This window comes from Oncorhynchus gorbuscha, linkage group LG16 (genome assembly GCF_021184085.1).
Source record: "Oncorhynchus gorbuscha isolate QuinsamMale2020 ecotype Even-year linkage group LG16, OgorEven_v1.0, whole genome shotgun sequence".
Lineage (NCBI taxonomy): Eukaryota > Metazoa > Chordata > Actinopteri > Salmoniformes > Salmonidae > Oncorhynchus > Oncorhynchus gorbuscha.
Window position 1 is genome coordinate 10400931 of NC_060188.1, and position 23393 is coordinate 10424323.

General features: G+C 47.5%; 2 pseudogenes across 1 annotated transcript in view; both read right to left on the reverse strand.

The window, feature by feature from the left end:
* The window catches only part of LOC123998976, an 899899-nt pseudogene that overhangs the window by 519527 nt on the left and 356979 nt on the right, over positions 1-23393 (reverse strand).
* The window catches only part of LOC123998944, a 51470-nt pseudogene continuing 36348 nt past the window's right edge, over positions 8272-23393 (reverse strand). Inside the window, exons 3-6 of the transcript XR_006832367.1 lie at positions 19760-20045; positions 19248-19305; positions 17442-17618; positions 8272-10277 (exon numbers count right to left, since the gene is read on the reverse strand). The product of XR_006832367.1 is annotated as a phospholipid phosphatase 3-like (transcript). The remainder of the gene's footprint in view (positions 10278-17441; positions 17619-19247; positions 19306-19759; positions 20046-23393) is intronic.

Here is a 23393-nt window from a genome sequence, read left to right on the forward strand (position 1 = left end):
GGTGTTGAATGCTGAGCTGTAGTCAATGAATAGTATTCTCACATAGGTGTTCCTTTTGTCCAGGTGGGAAAGGGCAGTGTTGAGTGCAATAGAGATTGTATCATCTATGGATGATCTGTTAGGGCAGTATGCAAATTGAAGTGGGTCTAGGGTTTCTAGGATGATGGTGTTGATGTGAGCCATGACCAGGCTTTCAAAGCACTTCGTGGCTACAGACGTGAGTGCTAAGGCTCGGAAGTCGTTTAGGCAGGTTACCTTAGTGTTCTTGGGCACTGGGACTTTGGTGGTCTGCTTGAAACATGTTGGTATTACAGACTCAGACAGGGAGAGATTGAAAATGTCAGTGAAGACACTTGCCAGTTGGTCAGCGCATGACAGACAGAGAGACAGAAAGACAGAGAGACTGAAAGACAGAGACAGAGAATGAGGAACATAACATAGGTCTGTAGATGCTACAATCCCCAAAGTACCACCCTAGGTCTGTGTGAAGACTGTGAACTCAGGCTAAGAAAAGCCTAAAAGTGTTATAGAACTCCATTCAACCACAACAGTCTTCAGCATAATCCCAATTCTCATGGTGTGGGATCAAAGATGAGCACCATCTCCAGAGGAAGGGCAGGCCGGCTGCAGACCCACCACGGCCCTCTGAAGTGCTTTGGTCTCAGGGTCGACCAGGGGTGGAATATGCAGGGAGCTGTAGTGTGTGCTTGCACGCGTTCGTTTGTCTGTGTGTGTCGGTGTGTGTGTGACCACGGCCAGGACATCTGAAAGGCTCTAACCAGGTCTGTGTTGTAGAGTTCTAACCAGGTCTGTGTTGTAGAGTTCTAACCAGGTCTATGTTGTAGAGTTCTAACCAGGTCTGAGTTGTAGAGTTCTAACCAGGTCTGTGTTGTAGAGTTCTAACCAGGTCTGTGTTGTAGAGCTCTAACCAGGTCTGTGTTGTAGAGCTCTAACCAGGTCTGTGTTGTAGAGCTCTAACCAGGTCTGTGTTGTAGAGCTCTAACCAGGTCTGTGTTGTAGAGCTCTAACCAGGTCTGTGTTGTAGAGTTCTAACCAGGTCTGTGTTGTAGAACTCTAACCAGGTCTGTGTTGTAGACCTCTAACCAGGTCTGTGTTGTAGACTCACAAAATAAAGTTCATTACATAGTCATAGAGAATTATTTAAGGGTACTACGAGTAGAGGTGACATGGGAATATGCTAACCCACAAATCCCCATACCTCATCCCCCTTTCCCATATCTCAGCCTCTTCTAGACCGAGCCAAACCCCCTCCTCGTCCAAAAACCACATCTCTCTCTCTCTATGCAGCGATGAAGCAGAGCAACCTGAGCTCTCTGAGAAAGTCTTATAAAAGGGAGGGAATAAAACAATCACATCAAGCACATTGACCACCTCTCCCTCACACCCTGATCTGAGACATCCAAGACAACCTGTGTGTGTGTGTGTGTGTGTGTGTGTGTGTGTGTGTGTGTGTGTGTGTGTGTGTGTGTGTGTGTGTGTGTGTGTGTGTGTGTGTGTGTGTGTGTGTGTGTGTGTGTGTGTGTGTGTGTGTGTGTGTGTGTGTGTGTGTGTGTGTGTGTGTGTGTGTGTGTGTGTGTGTGTGTGTGTGTGTGTGTGTGTGTGCATGCTTTGTGTGCCCAGGGGCCTATCCTCACGTGCATTGATTACAGGAACTGAATGTAGTATAGGCTACTCATGTCACAGTCATTTCCTGTACTATGTCACAGTGATGCACTGCTTATTCACATACAGTTAGGTCACGTATTGCACAACCGTAGCAAGTCACTTTGACAGCCCCTATGAATCCGTTATCTAGAGAAGAATCTCCTGAGAGGGATCTCTGTCAAACAAACAAATCACTCTTTCTGAACCGCTGCCTTGTGGTAAACTTGTTAAACTCTCTCTTTTTGTGTTTGTTTTCCCCCTCTCTCTTCTCCCCTTCTCTTTCTCTCTGTTCTCATCCTTTCTCTCCCATTATCCTCCTCTATCGTCTCCCTTTTACACTCTCTCTCTCCACCTCTTCTTTCTCTCTCATCTCCACTTCTCTCTCTCCCTTTCTCTCTGTTCTTATCCTTCTTATCCCCTCTCTCTATCATTCTCTTCTCCTCTCTTTTCTCCCCTTTACTCTCTCTCTCCACCTCTTCTTTCTCTCTCATCTCCACTTCTCTCTCTCCCTTTCTCTCTGTTCTTATCCTTCTTATCCCCTCTCTCTATCATTCTCTTCTCTCTTTTCTCCCCTTTCCACTCTTCTTTCTCTCTCATCTCCACCTCTTCTCCCTTTCTCTCTTATCATCTCCATCATTCTCTTCTCTCTCCCCTTTCTCTCTGTTCTTATCCTCTCCACTTATCCCCTTTCTCTCTGTTCTTATCCTTCTTATCCCCTCTCTCTATCATTCTCTTCTCCTCTCTTTTCTCCCCTTTACTCTCTCTCTACAACTCTCTTCCCCCTCTCGCTACCACTCTTCTTCCTCTCCCTTCTCCCTCTTCCCTTGTTGAGCGTTGTTGGCGTGGGCTCTAGTTCTGTTCCTTCGCTCAGTGAACCCAGGGTAAAGAGGTTCTTGTTACACCAGTACTGGCCCTTCTGATAAAGCCCAGTATTGTGAAGGATAATCCTCAGAAACAATCAGGATTTCACACAGACAGCACCGTGTGTATTTCTGCAGTCCCCAAACACAAATATAAACACACCAAGAACATTCACACACACACTCCCATACAGCCAAACATACGTAGCGTACAATCGCTCAAACACACAACACTCCAGGTCAGAGAATGTATTGTTACTGTGCGCTGCACTCATGTGGTGGAAGTAAATATCAGGACAAAACTCACATCAGGTTACAAACTCTCTCGACAGGTTGTTTTCCTTCCTTTGTACTGTATAATTGCCTTACCCTGGTGTGCACTGCTTCCTCTACTTCACTACTAAAGCCAGCTAGCTACCTCACCACCGATGACTGACGGACACCAGAGATTGGGAAAGGGGAGCAGAAGTAACAGTGTTATTAACGACCTGGAATGGGAATGTCCTTCTTCTCTCTCACTCCCATGTTTATGTATGGAAGGAACCCAGCTCTTAAGCTGTCCACATTTGGGTGAGCCGTGCTCTTAAATAAACATAGGCTTTGTTGGGATAAACCATTGTCTATCCTCTATTGTCCCGCGGGATCAGTGAGGTGCTCAGGTACTCACCTGAATGGAGGGGGGGACAGGTCAGCACACGTCACGGATGGAAGCTGGAACACGAGGCCAAGAGAGGGAGCGAGTGGCTGGAAGTGCTGCCCAGACAGGCAGGTCCCTCCTGGTGCCTGGAATGCTTCCATACGGCTGTCATCATTCCTCATCATTCCTCATCATTCCTCATCATTTCCGGTGATTGCGGAGGTTTCCAGAGGATTCCCGACATCAGTTTCTCCATCCATCACTGGCCACCAAAGGGAAGAGGAACAGTAACTACAAGAGAGACGTTGTCATAACTCAACACCCTCGGGTCACACTAATAACCATGGTCACAGCAGGCAGACGGATCGCTGTGAGACCGTGTCATTCTGTCAATGGGCCAATTACTGCAATAGCTGTTAACACTCACATCCTGTGACCTTTGGCCTAGTGTGCCTGTACACCTACTTTAGAATAGGGTGTTATAAGCAGGCTGTACAGTTTGAGAGAAGTATAGAAACGAAGTGGTTGAGCGACATGTTTGCCACTGTTCTAATGAGGACAGAGATCATAGAAGTGGTTCATGCGTGTGGATGTCACCCCATTTTAACACCGATTATTGTCTTTGTCTTGTATCAGCGCTCAGCGTGACAACACCTTGTGTATCCAAGCCATTCCTACATCTTGGCTTAACTCATTGCCAAGACACACACACACTCTCTCACATACACACGCACACACATACACACGTTGGTCCCTGTGGCCTCAACCCCACTAGGTTGTCCAGTCCTCCTTGTTGTTTCAGCTGTGAACACGGGAGAGGAATTACTGGTACAACCACTGTACTGATACCACCTTCCTCCCCATCACTGACACCACACACATACTGTACACACATGCACACTCTCAAACACACCACACACACACATTGTACTCCAATTCTTTGTAATAGTTGACACACTGTATGAACCAAAAAAACATCTCACAGCACCACGCAACAGCAACAATACGGGAAAGCCATTATGTCAACGTCAACGACATAATTGTTTGCAGACATTCTCTAAAATGGACTGGTCCAGTGTCAGCTCATTGTTGGCAGACTGCAGATGACTAAGTGCAGAGAAATGGAGAACTGCAGAGCAGATACATCTGTTACTCTACATGGCTCTTCAGCCTCTATAAACAGACCCTGGATGTGTCTCAAGTGCACCCTATTCCCTACCTAGTGCACTACTTTTGGCCTGGGCCTTGGGGAATGGGGTGCCATTTGAGATACAGGCACTGAGTATCATGTCATGGTAACATGTCAGAGTGTGAGGGAGTGTGAGGCTCTGTGGACTGACCCTGACCCTGGGACCCAGATGGTTGGTTTGTCTCTCCTCCCTCGTCCCCGACACCTCACTGTTCCTTACCCTGCTTTCACTCTCCAGCCCTTGTTTTCACATTCCAATCTGTCCTTAATGACCCACAATGCCTGGCGTATAGTATATACACTCAAGCATGTATGCACTTGAGTACCTAAACACAAACACACACCCACAGGCATGCAGACACATACACACACCCACCCACCCTCCCACCCACCAGACATGTAGTCTCTCATCCTTTACACCATACAGTATAAACACATTGCTTGATTTCTCTATCAACATGGTGTCTTGTCTCTGTCCTAGAGATAACATTGTTTTTTAGCTCCATGTTTTGTCATAGTCCAACACATTCCTTAGGAACCTTTAGACATTCTTACCTGTCGGACTAATCTAGCTGTTTATGTTCATGTGTGAACTGAAGGGTCAAAGTGGCCCCGATAACCTTGACATAGATAGTGGTAGCACTTGACAGCGTACCACCCTCAGGGTAATGTACCCGGGAGCGTTCTGTTTCACACCGTCAGTCACTGTAAAATAACATCCACACATTGAGCAGCCATATACATCCGACAGAATGACTTCCAGGTAGGTAAATGGTGGTGGTGTTATTCACCGTCCTCAGTGTTAGGCTGTGTTTATTACACATCCCAGGCCCCAAGGGCCACAACTGCTGCCATGCAACAATATTTGAAATAGAGATTATTTACATATCAAATACTAAAATGCTAGATAAAGGTTACAATCCTTGTTAAGTTTAAAGGCTTGGCAGCGAACAGGAAAGGCAATACTATAGTTCATCTTTCCTGCTGCATACTGTATTGTTTGGGCTGGCACAGCAGCCATGTCCAAAAAATGTGTTTTGGGAAGCTGCTAAATTGATTAGGTTGAGATTGGATATTTTTTACCAGTCTGTCTCACGCACAAATGAAACACTCAACGGTGGGATCCAAATATGTGAAAAAACTGCAACTTCACTCATCAATATTCAACGGTAACAAAAGCTCCCCCTCCACCCCGCTTTGGGTCCATCCTTACCAAAACGGCTATCGTGGAGGCGGTGTGGCCGTGCCCAAATGCCCACGCTATGATACTATCCCCATCAGATATATCATACTGGTGTGGACTCTGAGGCATGTGGTCGTCCAGTGGGTTGAGTATGCAGGTGGCGTGTGTGATGCTTACGTGTCTGAGACTACACACACACCATCTGCAGAGTTTCCACGTCACACTAATTGCCATCGCAGACCTGAGGCACGTCCACCCAGAGGGCTCGAAAAGCTATTTCTGGCACCGTTTGGGGTGTTTCCTTCTCTTTCTGCATACCAAATGACCTGGCCTGGTCTAATCCCCTCGGTGCAGCATGATGAAGGCAGATTTATCTAGCGCTGTGTTGCTGGAGCATAGAGAGACTAATGCCTTTCACAGGCCTGCATCAGGAGTCAGGACACAATGTGCCCGCTCTGCTCTGCTCTCAAGTCTCAGGTCTTAATGGCTGCAGCATTCCCAAACTGTCATTGCTGGGATAGATGGAATATTCAGTCTAATGGAGCTGAGCAGCAGCAGGTCTCAACTCAAGCATACTAAAGAGCCCGTTAATCCCTTCTAATTCTATCAAGAATTGAGCTGCAGGGGATAAGAACCCCACTAAGTTCCAATCCAGAGGCTATGTCTGTAATGCCATGGAGACCGACCCTGGGATTATATGCAAAGAGGAAATAGCTCCTCTTTCTCCACTGTTGATTCAATGTACAACAGTAAACTGCTTGAAACTGTGCCTTATAATGAGCAGTATTTGGCGGACTGTAGAAGTTTCTTGGTCATTACATTACCAGAAAGAAGCCCTCAAAGGAAGCCTGGTGGGGGAGTTTTAAATGCCTGGGTGATGTTATCCCATCTGATAGTATGATAGGCAGACAGCAGGTATGATACAGGTGTCCTCTCCACCTCCACTAGACAGGTATGCAGGTGAGCTACGTGCCCGTCTGTCTGCCTGCCAGCCTGCCTGCAGTAGTAACCCATCACAGGGTTCCCTACCTCCACACCATTGATTCTGATCACCCGCCGTAACATCCGCCCATGGAAAGATTCTGTTTTTAGACCTGTATTTTATCTGAAAAACAAATGTCTTATCAAACGAATTCCCCAGCCCTCAGTATGGGGAAGAGTGGAGCGTGGAGACGGTAATGTGTTTTACAGGCTGAGATTAGTGCTCAATCAGCCTCATCTAAATGACCACAGGCCGGCTGGGGCTACTGTTGAATGTGTATACTAAACTACAGCCACAACTCACACAGTGGAGAGGGCTGGAACTAGTGGGACCTTTCAGATAGACAGGACACACGCCTCAGTTAGTCTGGCCTCTCTGCTCTATGGACTGGAGGGAGAATCGGCCTCCTCTTGTCAATCCCATTTATTTGAACAAGGTCAAAGGGTCACCAAGGAAGACATCTACGGAGCAATCAAGATGTCATGTTTGAAAGGCTGTATTGTAAGCTTAGTAGAGCATCTACTCTTCTCTCCTGCTCACCCAAAATGAAAACACACACACACACACACAATGATGACCTAGACAAAAACAGATAGACAACATCTTCACAAGCGCAGGCATTTACAGTGCAAAGGAATTAAATGTGTCTCTTAGTAACAGTATTGACACAAAACAGGCCTGACAACCACAGTCACATTCCTTCCCAGCCCGAAGCCCCACACCCAAATCCCTCCTCCTTCTCTCCCCCCCGTCACCCCTTCCCCACTGCCAACTGCTCCATTACTCCTTCCCTTCATTACTGAACCCCAGCTTCTCCCTTCATCCTGTTCTCCTGCTGCATGCCAGCCCTCCCCTTTCCTCACCTCCATACACACCCATTACTCCTTCCCTTCATTACTGAACCCCAGCTTCTCCCTTCATCCTGTTCTCCTGCTGCATGCCAGCCCTCCCCTTTCCTCACCTCCATACACACCCATTACTCCTTCCCTTCATTACTGAACCCCAGCTTCTCCCTTCATTCCGTTTCTCCTGCTGCATGCCAGCCCTCCCCTTTCCTCACCTCCATACACACCCATTACTCCTTCCCTTCATTACTGAACCCCAGCTTCTCCCTTCATCCTGTTCTCCTGCTGCATGCCAGCCTTCCCCTTTCCTCACCTCCATACACACCCATTACTCCTTCCCTTCATTACTGAACCCCAGCTTCTCCCTTCATCCTGTTTCTCCTGCTGCATGCCAGCCCTCCCCTTTCCTCACCTCCATACACACTCATTACTGCAGCCTTCCCTTTCTCTCACTCTGATCTCAGCTGCCTTTTATTCTCCTCACTCAGCCAGGAAGTGGATTGGAAAAGAAAGATAATAAATAAAAAGGCCTCCACCTCCCCAGCCCACTATCTAGCCAGGCATCGCCATGGCAGCATGATCCCCAAAAAGCCCAGCGCGCTCTGCTGCACTCCAAAAGGATTGAAAGAGAGAGGGAGGTAGAGAAGGGAGGGAGAAAGGAGAGCGGGGTGGTGGAGGGAGAAAGTAGGTGGGTTCTTTCCCAGTCAGAAACTAGAGGTGAAGTCACTTGTGACTTTAGAATTCAATATTTTTTGTTGCTCTTGGTTTCACCTCTAACTTTTCCTGAACTAAGCTTGAACTTACTTACTGGTCATGTGTGTGTGACGAACAACTGATTCTTTACTCTGTTGAGCATATAAACAGTCAGACGACAAACATTGTTTCTGTGCGGAAAGAAAATAGGAGGTCAAAAGATTCAACATTCATTTTATTGGTTTGGTTTTTTGAGTACAGTGGTTATTTTCAGCCATTCTGGCATTCACAGGGGGAAAAACGAAAAACTGGAAACAAGAAATAGCTTTCTGATAATAGCTCTGGCTCAGTCTAGTCGTTATGACAATAACAACAACTCTGCGTACCTGATCAACAACACAGACACATAACACATAAACGTGAAAAAAACTGTCCAAAAATGGCACTAATAATACTTTTGAAATTCTGTGTGGTTTATAAAAAAGACATATCTATTTACATTCAATTTGAATAATTATCATTTGGAAAAAAACTAAAACATATACCGTATGAGAGTGACATATTAAGAGAAATAAAACACTGATTATTCAAACTTGAGAAAATATATATAATATCAATTATACTATCAGAGTAGGTTCCAGTATGTAGTTCAAGTGCTATTAATAGGAATATACAGGGGACCTCTGCCATAGGCAACACGAGGCAGCCATTTTGGCTCCCCTGTGAGAGTGGCAGAACTCAAGGTGCAGCTCAGAGGTCAGGGTAATAGGTCAAAGGTTACAGGGTTCAGTCATAGCTCCGCCTCTGAGACAGAGTAATAAGTGGTTAGTACAGAGTACAGACATGGAAAAGCGTGGGAGTGGGGGGGAGGGGACGTAACCTGGGCAAAGCAGATTTCCACCCTATCACTCCTGGGTAACTGAAGTTAAGATACTTGGTTGAATACAAAGTGTTCTCTTTTGTCGTTGTCCATGACATCCTCTACTAGTTGCTGTGTAGTTAGAAGGTGAAGGATGGAGAGGCATCCACAGAATTAGAGTCAGGGGACGTCAATGAGACATCCACAGAATTAGAGTCAGGGGGCGTCAATGAGACATCCACAGAATTAGAGTCAGGGGGCGTCAATGAGACATCCACAGAATTAGAGTCAGGGGGCGTCAATGAGACATCCACAGAATTAGAGTCAGGGGACGTCAATGAGACATCCACAGAATTAGAGTCAGGGGACGTCAATGAGACATCCACAGAATTAGAGTCAGGGGACGTCAATGAGACATCCACAGAATTAGAGTCAGGGGACGTCAATGAGGCATCCACAGAATTAGAGTCAGGGGGCATCAATGAGACATCCACAGAATTAGAGTCAGGGGACGTCAATGAGACATCCACAGAATTAGAGTCAGGGGGCGTCAATGAGACATCCACAGAATTAGAGTCAGGGGACGTCAATGAGACATCCACAGAATTAGAGTCAGGGGACGTCAATGAGACATCCACAGAATTAGAGTCAGGGGACGTCAAGCTGAAGAAGTGGAGTCCAGCTGATGATGTCATCATCCAGGCTGGTCAAATGACCAATGAAAATCATTTAGAGACACTGACTGACCGTGTGTTTGAGAGCTAACCTAATGCACTGCCCACTAACCACCATCACATATAAAACATATTCAACTTAGAACAGGAAAAAAATCATTATCATTAGCAGCTTCATCTACGACTCTCGTTTGAAAAATAGAAACATTTGTCATTTTTCATATACAAAATATCTGTAAAATGACTATGCATATCTCCATGTGGACGGGTTGTACTCTACAGTGATTTGGTGTGTGTGTGTGTGTGTTAGATGGTAGTGTGTGTTAGTGAGAGAGAGAGAGGTGGCACTACATGTGCGTGCGTGTCTTGATGTATTCATCAGAGCATGTGTGTACTTGCTAGAAAGCTCTTTACCTGCTCTAGGTACCTTATCTCATCCCCCTTCCTTTTCACACACCTTGTCTCCCTCCCTGTCCCTCCATGTGCTGCACGCCTCTGCTATCTGACTGTCTCTCCCTCTCTCTCTCTTTCTGTCTTTTCTCCCATCCGTCCAGGTAGGTGAGGAGGGGTGTGTTGGGGCAGATGGTGCTAGCAGACGGTCTGTTGGCTGGACAGGGGGCTCTCCAGAGACATGCTGGTGGGAGACAGTTCTGGACGGTTGTTCTTAAACATGGCGGAAATATAGAAGGCCTGGAGAGACACAGATAAAACAGCATCTGTCAAACACAGATACATAGAGATGGAACACTGTCCGTCAAACACAGATATATAGAGATGGAACACTGTCCGTCAAACACAGATACATAGAGATGGATCACTGTCCGTTAAACACAGATACATAGAGATGGAACACTGTCCATCAAACACAGATACATAGAGATGGAACACTGTCAGTCAAACACAGATACATATGTCAGGACCCGGTTACGAACCCGGGTCTCCGGAGTGAGAAACAGTCACTTAACCAACTGAGCCACGAATAGTTGGCAGAACCAAGAAGATGAGGCAGACACAGCAGTACTTGAGACGGTGTATTTAATGAAATAAAAAGTTAAGTTCTTCAGGAAAACATGTAACTCCACAACCTCAAAAGGAATTCCACAAGAACAAAGGTAATCCTCCAAGACAAAAAGGTAAATCCACAAGGTGGAAGGTATAGCACAAAAAGCCTTAAAAATTACTCAAAAACAAACAAACAAGAACAAAAAACAGAATTCCATAAGAGAGTCCACCGGGATCAACAAGAGTTCACAAAGTACTATGGCTGGGTGCTAACATACAAACACAGAGCAAAGGACTGAGCAAAACAAAGGGTTTAAATACAATCAGGGGAAACGAGGCACAGGTGCAAATAATAATGGGGATTAAGGGAAAACATAAGGGCAAAAGGCACAATGGGGGCATCTAGTGACCAAAAACCGGAACAACCCTGGCCAAATCCTGACAGAATACCCCCCCTAGGAACGGCTCCTGACGTTCCTACCAGCTCTCTCAGGGTGGAGGGCCCTGAACTGACGAATGAGGTCAGGGTCCAGTATGTCTTTGGCAGGAACCCAGGAGCGCTCCTCGGGACCGTAGCCTTCCCAGTCCACCAGATACTGCCAGGACCGCTGCACCCGGCGGGAATCCAGTATCCGATGGACGGTATAAGCCGGCTGGCCTTCAATGACACGAGGCGGAGGGGGAGGTCTGTCTGCCGGGACAAGGGGAGAAAAAACAACAGGTTTTAATAAGGAAATGTGAAATGTGGGATTAATCTTAAGGGATCTGGGTAAGTGTAGGCAATAAGAAACTGGGTTAACTCTCCTGGCAACCTTAGAGGGACCGATGTATTTTTGGGACAACTTGCGAGACTCCACCCGTAGTGGTAAGTCTCTTGTGGAGAGCCAGACTCTCTGGCCGGGGCGCAGGGTAGGCCCGGGACGGCGACGTCTGTTGGCTTGTTGTTGGTACCTCTGTGAGGAACGCATAAGATTAAGACCGGTCTTCCTCCACATAAGCCGACAGCGTCTGACGAACTTCAAGGCTGAAGGCACTCTGACGTCTGCCTCCTGGTCAGGGAACAATGGAGGGGCATAGCCAAACTGACACTCGTGCGGGGACATACCAGTGGAGGAGGAGCGCAAGGTGTTGTGCGCGTATTTGGCCCAAACAATGAAGGCCGACCATGTGGACGGGTTGTTACGAGTCATACATCGGAGGGTGGTTTCCAGCTTTTGATTCATCCTCTCTGTTTGGCCGTTGGACTCCGGATGGTACCCTGAAGATAGACTGGCAGAAGCCCCCATGAGTTGGCAGAAGGCCTTCCAAAACCTAGAGGCGAATTGGGGACCTCTGTCAGAAACCATATCTTGAGGAATGCTGAAGACTCGGAACACATGATTAATTACCAACTCAGCTGTTTCCTTGGCAGAAGGTAACTTAGTCAGAGGGACGAACCTGGCCGCCTTTGAAAACCTGTCGATTATGACTAGGATAGTAGTATTGCCATGGGATGGAGGAAGGCCAGTAATAAAGTCCAACGAGATATGGGACCAGGGTCTGTGGGGAACAGGTAAAGGGTGAAGGAGTCCTTGCGGGCGGAGGTGAGAAGATTTGCCCTGGCAGCACACGGGGCAGGCATTGACGAAAGTGGCAACGTCTTCTCTTATGGTAGGCCACCAGAACTTACGCTGGATGAACTCCAAGGTGCGACCTACGCCCGGGTGACAGGTGAGGCGAGAGGAGTGCCCCCACAGAAGGACCTGAGTCCTCACTGCCTTGGGGACAAACAACCGATTAGCAGGACCTCCTTTCGGGTCCGGTTCAATAGCTTGAGCTCGTCTCACGGTATCCTCAACTTGCCACGAGATCGGAGCCACGATCTTAGCAGCAGGAAGGACAGGCATGTCCGTGTCATCTCGAATGGCAGGAGCGTAGACTCGGGACAGGGCATCCGGTTTGAGATTTTTCGACCCGGGCCGATAGGTGAGGATAAACTGGAATCGATTGAAGAAAAGAGACCATCTAGCTTGTCTAGAGTTCAACCGCTTCGCCTGCTGGATATACACCAGATTTTTGTGGTCCGTAAGCACTTGAAACGGGTGAGAAGCCCCCTCGAGCCAGTGTCTCCATTCCTTCAATGCCATCTTAACCGCTAGGAGTTCACGATCCCCCACATCGTAGTTCCTCTCAGCCGGGGTAAGCCGGTGTGAGAAGAAAGCGCACGGATGAAGCTTCTTGTCTTCACCCCTCTGAGACAGGACAGCTCCAACACCAACCTCTGAGGCGTCTACCTCCACCACAAACGGTTCATCCGTAGTCGGTAGTATCAGGATGGGAGCAGAGAGGACGCGCTGCTTGAGTCCTTGGAAGGCCGTCTCAGCTTCTCTTCCCCACAAAAACCTTGCATTGCCACCCTTGGTTAAAGCTGAGAGAGGGGGTGCCACCAAGCTGAAGTTCTTGATGAACTTGTGGTAAAAGTTAGTGAAGCCCAGGAAACGCTGAACTTCCTTAACAGATTTGGGGGTGGGCCAATCCGCTACCGCCCCTACCTTCCTGGGGTCCATTTGGACTCGACCGGGTTCCACTACAAATCCCAGGAATTGTACTCGGGATGAATGGAATTCACATTTTTCCGGCTTAACGTACAGATGGCTGTCTAGGAGGCGTTTGAGTACTTGTCTGACATGCTTTGTGTGTTCTTGAAGAGAGCTCGAAAAGATGAGGATTTCATCCAAGTAAACGAACACAAATATGTTAAGCATATCCCTAAGCACATCGTTTATGAGCGCTTGGAACACCACTGGGGCGTTGGTCAGGCCAAAGGGCATCACCAAGTATTCATAGTGACCAGTAGGCGTGTTGAAAGCGGTCTTCCACTCGTCACCAGGTCTGATCCGCACAAGATGGTATGCGTTCCGCAGGTCAAGCTTAGTGAAAACAACTGCTTCCTGGAGCAGCTCGAAGGCTGTGGCCATAAGGGGTAGCGGGTAACGGTTACGGACGGTTATGGCATTGAGTCCCCGGTAGTCGATGCAAGGACGTAATCCACCATCTTTCTTGGCCTAAGAAAAACCCTGCTCCCGTCGGGGAGGTGGATGGACGCATGAGGCCTGCTTCCAGAGCGTCCTTGATGTAGGTATCCATTGCAGCTCGTTCGGGTGGAGATAGGGAAAAGATCCGACCCCTGGGGGGGCAAGTGCCCGGAAACAGTTCGATGGGGCAATCATAAGGTCTATGGGGTGGTAGCATGGTGGCCCTCTGTTTGCTACATACCAGTTTGAGGTCATGGTAACACTCGGGAACTCGGGTCAGGTCGATGGATTCTAAAGACTCGGGAGTAGAACTCGGGGAATTCGGGAAAATACAAGTAGCTTGGCACGTAGGACCCCACTGCTTGATAGTGCCCACAGACCAGTCGATGTGGGGGTTATGGCTGTGAAGCCAGGGGTATCCAAGGACGAGAGGGAACTCGGAACAGGAGATCAAATGAAAGTTCATTCATTCCTGGTGTTGTGAAACTGAAAGTCGCAAAGAGGTAGTGACATGAGTGACAAGTCCAGATCCCAAAGGGCTTCCATCCAATGTAGTAACCCTCATGGGGTCACTTAGAGGTTCAGAGGGAATTCTCCTTCGCCCAGACACCATCCATGAAGTTACCTGCGGCTCCAGAGTCTACCAAGGCTTGCAGGTGAAGCTTGTGGTTGTCCCAGGAAAGGGTGACTGGAATGAGCAGACGGGAGTTGGACGGATGGGAGGAGGTTATGTTTCCCGTTACAGTTCCCCCGGTCTGTACGGGACAGAGCGTTTCCCTGGAGCCCGGGACACGTGGAACGGAAATGGCCCGGTTTGCCGCAATATAGACAGCGTCGCTCCCTCATCCGGCGGTCTCTCTCAGCCTGGGAGATGCGTCCAATCTGCATGGGTTCCGGTGGAGCCAGCGAGGATAAAGGTGGGGACTAGGGGCTAGAGGTGTACGGTTGAATTCTCTCTGAGACGCTGGTCAATGCGTGAGGCCAACTTGATCAGGGACTCGAGATTGTCCGGTGGTTCCCGAGTGGCCAGTTCATCTTGGATAGTGTCGGAAAGGCCTTTCAGAAAGCACACCGTGAGCGCCTCGTTGTTCCAGCCACTCGCTGCTGCCACCGTGCGGAACTGGATGGCATAGTCCGTCACGCTGCGCCGACCTTGGTGGAGAGTCAGGAGCTGTTTGGCTGAGTCAGGACCACTGCTTGGGCCTTGAAACACTCGTTTGAATTCCTCAGCAAAGGCAGAGTAGCTGGCACAGCAGGAACTATGGGCATCCCACACAGCAGTAGCCCAGGCCAGGGCTTTTTCCGACAGCAGGGTGATGATATATGCGATCTTAGACCGGTCGGTGGGGAACGACGAGGGTTGCAGCTCGAAGGAGAGAGAACATTGGGTGAGAAACCCTTTACAAGCACTTGGATCACCTGAGAACCGTTGGGGAGGTGGAAGACGAGGTTCAGCCAGAGGGTTAACTGCCATGGGTACGTGAATCTGAGGTACTGGGACGGGAACTGTTGCCGGGGTAAGTCGATCAGATATCTGCTTTATGGAAGTCAGCATCTCCGACAGAAGATGAGAATGTCTAGCCATTAAGGCCTCTTGCTGAACCAGGGCGGCTTCGTGGCGTTGGACGGTCTCCTGGTGGTGGGACAGCATGACAACAAGGTCCTGGGAACTGGCTGCCTCTGGGTTCATTTTTGGCTCTGTGTTTCGCTGTTTCTCACTCCGGAGTGAGAAACAGTCACTTAACCAACTGAGCCACGAATAGTTGGCAGAACCCAGAAGATGAGGCAGACACAGCAGTACTTGAGACGGTGTATTTAATGAAGTAAAAAGTGAAGTTCTTCAGGAAAACATGTAACTCCACAACCTCAAAAGGAATTCCACAAGAACAAAGGTAATCCTCCAAGACAAAGGTAAATCCACAAGGTGGAAGGTATAGCACAAAAAGCCTCAAAAATACTCAAAAACAAACAAACAAGAACAAAAAACAGAATTCCACAAGAGAGTCCACCGGGATCAACAAGAGTTCACAGAGTACTAGGGCTGGGTGCTAACATACAAACACAGAGCAAAGGACTGAGGAAAACAAAGGGTTGAAATACAATCAGGGGAAACGAGGCACAGGTGCAAATAATAATGGGGATCAAGGGAAAACAAAAGGTCAAAAGGCACAATGGGGGCATCTAGTGACCAAAAACCGGAACAACCCTGGCCAAATCCTGACAACATAGAGATGGAACACTGTCCGTCAAACACAGATACATAGAGATGGAACACTGTCCGTCAAACACAGATACATAGAGATGGAACACTGTCCGTTAAACACAGATACATAGAGATGGAACACTGTCCGTCAAACACAGATACATAGATGGAACACTGTCCGTCAAACACAGATACATAGAGATGGAACACTGTCCGTCAAACACAGATACATAGAGATGGAACACTGTCCGTCAAACACAGATACATAGAGATGGATGTCCGTCAAACACAGATGTCACTGTTAAACAAACACAGATACATAGAGATGGAACACTGTCCGTCAAACACAGATACATAGAGAAACACACAAACACAGATACATAGTCACTGTCAAACACAGATACATAGAGATGGAACACTGTCCGTTACATAGAGATGGAACAAACACAGATACATAGAGATGGAACACTGTCCGTCAAACACAGATACATAGAGATGGAACACTGTCCGTCAAACACAGATACATAGAGATGGAACACTGTCCGTTAAACACAGATACATAGAGATGGAACACTGTCCGTTAAACACAGATACATAGAGATGGAACACTGTCCGTCAAACACAGATACATAGAGATGGAACACTGTCCGTCAAACACAGATACATAGAGATGGAACACTGTCCGATACATAAACACAGATACATAGAGATGGAACACTGTCCGTCAAACACAGATACATAGAGATGGAACACTGTCCGTCAAACACAGATACATAGAGATGGAACACTGTCCGTTAAACACAGATACAAGATGGAACACTACATAGAGATGGAACACTGTCGTCACAGATACACAGATACATAGAGATGGAACACTGTCCGTCAAACACAGATACATAGAGATGGAACACTGTCCGTCAAACACAGATACATAGAGATGGAACACTGTCCGTCAAACACAGATACATAGAGATGGAACACTGTCCGTCAAACACAGATACATAGAGATGGAACACTGTCCGTCAAACACAGATACATAGAGATGGAACACTGTCCGTCAAACACAGATACATAGAGATGAAACACTGTCCGTTAAACACAGATACATAGAGATGGAACACTGTCCGTCAAACACAGATACATAGAGATGGAACACTGTCCGTCAAACACAGATACATAGAGATGGAACACTGTCCGTCAAACACAGATACTTAGAGATGAAACACTGTCCGTCAAACACAGATACATAGAGATGGAACACTGTCCGTCAAACACAGCTACTTAGAGATGGAACACTGTCTGTCAAACACACAAAGGCAACCAAGAGAATCCGTCAAACATAAGACAAGATATCCCAACCGCCAGAGAGACTGGTTATACAGCTCAGCCTGACCCAGATGAGATCCCACCATATAGGGACTGAATGAGACAAATACAGATTGTATAGGCAGATAGATAAATACAGATTGTACAGGCAGATGGATAGGACATGATGCCCTGTTATTGTTTAGGCAGGCATGGTTGACATTATTTCATCCTGTAAGCCTGACTGACATAGGAGATCATACATCAACACATTTGTTCCCAATCCCACAGCTCCATAGAGCCAGAGGGAGGAGAGAGACAGACACTTACCACCCAGTAGGCGGTGAGGCCTCCCTGGATGAAGCCGGTGATCACGTCGGTGGGGTGGTGGCGGTAGTCAGAGATGCGGCTCAGCCCGGTGTACACGGCTATCATCACCAGCAGGAACTGTAGTAGCGGGCGCAGCAGACGAGCCCCTCGCCATGACAACCGCGCCTGCAGGTAGAACTGGAGAAGGAGAGCAGCGTCACATGATCAGAGCCTTCAAATATGAGAAGTGTGTGTTTGTGTGTGTGTGTGCAGGCACTCATGCATTTTTGCATGCATCTGTGTGTGTGCATAAACTGCAGCGTAGTTGGTTCTTTCCACAGTGATCTGGTCACATGGTACATTAAACACAGTTAACACACACACGTCTAGAGGGTGAGGAAGAGGACCTGGCATTAGTCCATCCACACTGAGCTCAGCACCCTAATAAACCTCTCCTCCATCTCTTCTTGCCCTCCAAGCCCCATCATTACTACAATAGAGGAGGAGTGTCTGTCAGTCAGGGACCAGACAGAGACTGACTGAGCGGTCAGGGGTTAACTGTAGAGATGCATGGTGCTGTTTCTGAGGTGACTGCTGCCAGGCCTGGGCCTGTCACTGGAACATGTGGAACGTATTCCTCCGGAGGGGAGGGGAGCTGGAAGCAGGTGTCAGTCTTCTTGCCCTCCAACCCCAGCAGCTGGCCCAGGGCCCTGGTTGCATGTCGCTGCAGGTCCCATGGATTCTAAAGAACACAGTCAGTCTGCAGTAGTAGTACTAGCTATACGCCAGGAAGCCACAGATGGGATGGAGGGAAGATAAGAGGGAGAAGAGAGGGAGAAGAGGACACAGAATGAAGAATGAGGCCCCTTGTTTTTCTTTGGACACTCAACTGCTCTCAATGCCTCACTCTCTTTCTCTGTCCCTAAGTGGGGGTGAGGAGGGGAGGGGAGGACCTGAGAAATCTATTAATAATGTTTTTGAATGGTGAATCCTCTCCTTTTATCAGATTGAAATTTAATGAGTTTCATATATATTTCCCGTAAATAGTTTTGCGATTATCCCAGTCATATTCCGGACCATTGGAGACTTAATGAAGTGGAGGAATTCCATTTATAATGTGAATGAATACATTATTAGAACAAATGCTTGAGCCATGATGGGCTTTTGTCTTCCTCTGTCATTTCTCACCCCACAATGTGTTCCTCACCAATGGTCCAGTAGAGAGAGAGAGAGGAGGAGAGTGGGGTTCTCTTGTTGAAAGAAGCCTGTGGATCTCTCAGCAGCCCCCCCCCCCCAAACAAGGAGTGCTCTGTCTGCTCTACATCTCTCCCTCTATTCATGTTCCCTGTGGAAAACGTCCTCCCTCTCCCTCTTCATTTCAGGCAGGACGGCTTTTTAAAAGTTTCCTAAATGTATTTGAGTGTTTGTGAGTGTTTGTGAGTATGTGTGTGAGTGAGTGTGCACTCCATCTCTACAGGGACAAAGTGTCCAATATCTTCTTTCATACAGTGAAAGTTAAAACTGTCAAAGATCATTCTTTCCTTCCTTCAACTAATCTGTAGTAATCCCAGCTAAAGCAGGTGACTTCAAGTGTATAAACGTTACTTGGCAGGTGTGCTGTTCTTTGTCGCCACAGGCACGTGCAAGTGTGTGTGTGTGTGTGTGTGTGTGTGTGTGTGTGTGTGTGTGTGTGTGTGTGTGTGTGTGTGTGTGTGTGTGTGTGTGTGTGTGTGTGTGTGTGTGTGTGTGTGTGTGTGTGTGTGTGTGTGTGTGTGTGTGTGTGTGTGTGTGTGTGTGTGTGTCTCTCCAATTGCCAGTGACACTTACCGCCAGGTAGAGCATGGTGTACATGGCAAAAGAGGAATGGCCAGAGAAAAAGGACTTCCTGAAAGATAAAGGGATAACAGGGATGTCATTCAGTAACCCAGTTATCTAGTGTCAATATTGCTCCATCTCAATCTATGGTAATAAACATTCATAGCAATACTTTCTCACAAAGACAGACTTTCACTTTGACTAGACTAGCGGCGTTTGGGTCTATTCCATCTCAATTCCAGTCAGTGCATGACTTTTCAGGATTGCATAACAATGGAAAAATCTCATATCCAATCCAACTGACAGGAATTGAGCTCAAATTGAGCCCAACTCTGATACACTGAAGCTTGATTCACATTACAGGACCAACCAGAACTGCACAGTGCTCGTTCTGATATTTATTTTCACATTGTCCTTTCCTGCACGGTTCCAGCAACTATGGTGTGTGTGTAACCAGGCCAGCTCAGTTTGGCCAGGCCTGGCCCTATAGTGTGAATAGGGAAGGCGTCTCTCTCGGTACTGACCTGGCCTCCTCCACCATCTTGTGTTTGGGCTGCCTGCAGGTGACCTGGGCCACGTAGGAGCCGGGGACGCAGTTGAGCGAGGCGTATGTCACGTTGCACACCGACAGGAAGTTAGGTCGCAGGCGCCCCACACTCAGCTTGGCCATGTTGGTCAATGATTGGCCCACGCAGCAGCCGAACAGGAAGCTTCCCAGCTCCTTATAGAGGCAGGACACGTAGAGGTTGCGCACAAAGGCCCGTGATTGCACCTCACGAATCGAACCCGGTAACACTCGCCCAGCGCAATCTGGCCAGGGAAGAAGAGGAGGAACAAGAGTTAGAATCAGTCCTCTTCGGAAAAAAAGCTGAGCTAGATACCGGTAGAGAAACGAAGCTACACTTTCACAGCGTATTGTAAAAGAGAAGGTTTTTTCAATGACCTGACTAAATAAAGGCTAAATTTTGAATGGCTCATAAATACATCTACTTCCAGGTGAACCTCTTGTCTGCTTACAGTGAGTGTGTAAGAGGAGATAGTATGTCATGTGTATATACTCAGTAAGATCCTACAGTGTGTAAGTGGTGATAGTATGTCATGTGTATATACTCAGTAAGATCCTACAGTGTGTAAGAGGAGATAGTATGTCATGTGTATATACTCAGTAAGATCCTACAGTGTGTAAGAGGAGATAGTATGTCATGTGTGATAGTATGTCATGTGTATATACTCAGTAAGATCCTACAGTGTGTATATAGTAAGATCCTACAGTGTGTAAGTATAGTATGTCAGTAAGATCCTACAGTGTGTAAGTGGTGATAGTATGTCATGTGTATATACTCAGTAAGATCCTACAGTGTGTAAGTGGTGATAGTATGTCATGTGTATATACTCAGTAAGATCACAGTGTGTATGGTGATAGTATGTCATGTGTATATACTCAGTAAGATCCTACAGTGTGTAAGTGGTGATAGTATGTCATGTGTATATATACTCAGTAAGATCCTACAGTGTGTATATATACTAAAGTCAAATCAAATCAAATTTTATTTGTCACATACACATGGTTAGCAGATTTTAATGCGAGTGTAGCGAAATGCTTGTGCTTCTAGTTCCAACAATGCAGTGATAACCAACAAGTAATCTAACTAACAATTCCAAAACTACTGTCTTATACACAGTGTAAGGGGATAACGAATATGTACATAAGGATATATGAATGAGTGATGGTACAGAGCAGCATACAGTAGATGGTATCGAGTACAGTGACATATGAGATGAGTATGTAGACAAAGTAAACAAAGTGGCATAGTTAAAGTGGCTAGTGATACATGTATTACATAAGGATGCAGTCGATGATGTAGAGTACAGTATATACGTATGCATATGAGATGAATAATGTAGGGTAAGTAACATTATATAAGGTAGCATTGTTTAAAGTGGCTAGTGATATATTTACATCATTTCCCATCAATTCCCATTATTAGAGTGGCTGGAGTTGGGTCAGTGTCAATGACAGTGTGTTGGCAGCAGCCACTCAATGTTAGTGGTGGCTGTTTAACAGTCTGATGGCCTTGAGATAGAAGCTGTTTTTCAGTCTCTCGGTCCCAGCTTTGATGCACCTGTACTCACCTCGCCTTCTGGATGATAGCGGGGTGAACAGGCAGTGGCTCGGGTGGTTGATGTCCTTGATGATCTTTATGGCCTTCCTGTAACATCAGGTGGTGTAGGTGTCCTGGAGGGCAGGTAGTTTGCCCCCGGTGATGCGTTGTGCAGACCTTACTACCCTCTGGAGAGCCTTACGGTTGAGGGCGGAGCAGTTGCCGTACCAGGCGGCTCTCGATTGTGCATCTGTAGAAGTTTGTGAGTGCTTTTGGTGACAAGCCGAATTTCTTCAGCCTCCTGAGGTTAAAGAGGCGCTGCTGCGCCTTCTTCACGACGCTGTCAGTGTGAGCGGACCAATTCAGTTTGTCTGTGATGTGTATGCCGAGGAACTTAAAACTTGCTACCCTCTCCACTACTGTTCCGTCGATGTGGATAGGGGGGTGTTCCCTCTGCTGTTTCCTGAAGTCCACAATCATCTCCTTAGTTTTGTTGACGTTGAGTGTGAGGTTATTTTCCTGACACCACACTCCGAGGGCCCTCACCTCCTCCCTGTAGGCCGTCTCGTCGTTGTTGGTAATCAAGCCTACCACTGTTGTGTCGTCCGCAAACTTGATGATTGAGTTGGAGGCGTGCGTGGCCACGCAGTCATGGGTGAACAGGGAGTACAGGAGAGGGCTCAGAACGCACCCTTGTGGGGCCCCCGTGTTGAGGATCAGTGGGGAGGAGATGTTGTTGCCTACCCTCACCACCTGGGGGCGGCCAGTCAGGAAGTCCAGTACCCAGTTGCACAGGGCGGGGTCGAGACCCAGGGTCTCGAGCTTGATGACGAGCTTGGAGGGTACTATGGTGTTGAATGCCGAGCTGTAGTCGATGAACAGCATTCTCAGATAGGTATTCCTCTTGTCCAGGTGGGTTAGGGCAGTGTGCAGTGTGGTTGAGATTGCATCGTCTGTGGACCTATTTGGGGTGGTAGTCGTTTAGCTCAGTTACCTTAGCTTTCTTGGGAACAGGAACAATGGTGGCCCTCTTGAAGCATGTGGGAACAGCAGACTGGTATAGGGATTGATTGAATATGTCCGTAAACACACCGGCCAGCTGGTCTGCGCATGCTCTGAGGGCGCGGCTGGGGATGCCGTCTGGGCCTGCAGCCTTGTGAGGGTTAACACGTTTAAATGTCTTACTCACCTCGGCTGCAGTGAAGGAGAGACCGCATGTTTTCGTTGCAGGCCGTGTCAGTGGCACTGTATTGTCCTCAGTGCGGGCAAAAAAGTTATTTAGTCTGCCTGGGAGCAAGACATCCTGGTCCGTGACTGGGCTGGGTTTTTTCTTGTAGTCCGTGATTGACTGTAGACCCTGCCACATGCCTCTTGTGTCTGAGCCGTTGAATTGAGATTCTACTTTGTCTCTGTACTGACGCTTAGCTTGTTTAATAGCCTTGCGGAGGGAATAGCTGCACTGTTTGTATTTGGTCATGTTGCCAGACACCTTGCCCTGATTAAAAGCAGTGGTTCGCACTTTCAGTTTCACGCGAAATCTTCCATCAATCCACGGTTTCTGGTTAAGGGAATGTTTTTATCGTTGCTATGGGAACGACATCTTCAACGCACGTTCTAATGAACTCGCACATCGAATCAGCGTATTCGTCAATATTTTTATCTGACGCAATACGAAACATGTCCCAGTCCACGTGATGGAAGCAGTCTTGGAGTGTGGAGTCCGCTTGGTCGGACCAGCGTTGGAGAGAACTCAGCGTGGGAGCCTCTTGTTTAAGTTTCTGCCTGTAGGCAGGGATCAACAAAATGGAGTCGTGGTCAGCTTTTCCGAAAGGGGGGCGGGGCTGGGCCTTATATGCGTCGCGGAAGTTAGAGTAACAATGATCCAAGGTTTTACCACCCCTGGTTGTGCAATCGATATGCTGATAAAATTTAGGGAGTCTTGTTTTCAGATTAGCTTTGTTAAAATCCCCAGCTACAATGAATGCAGCCTCCGGATAAATGGTTTCCAGTTTGCAAAGAGTTAAATAAATTTAGTTCAGAGCCATCGATGTGTCTG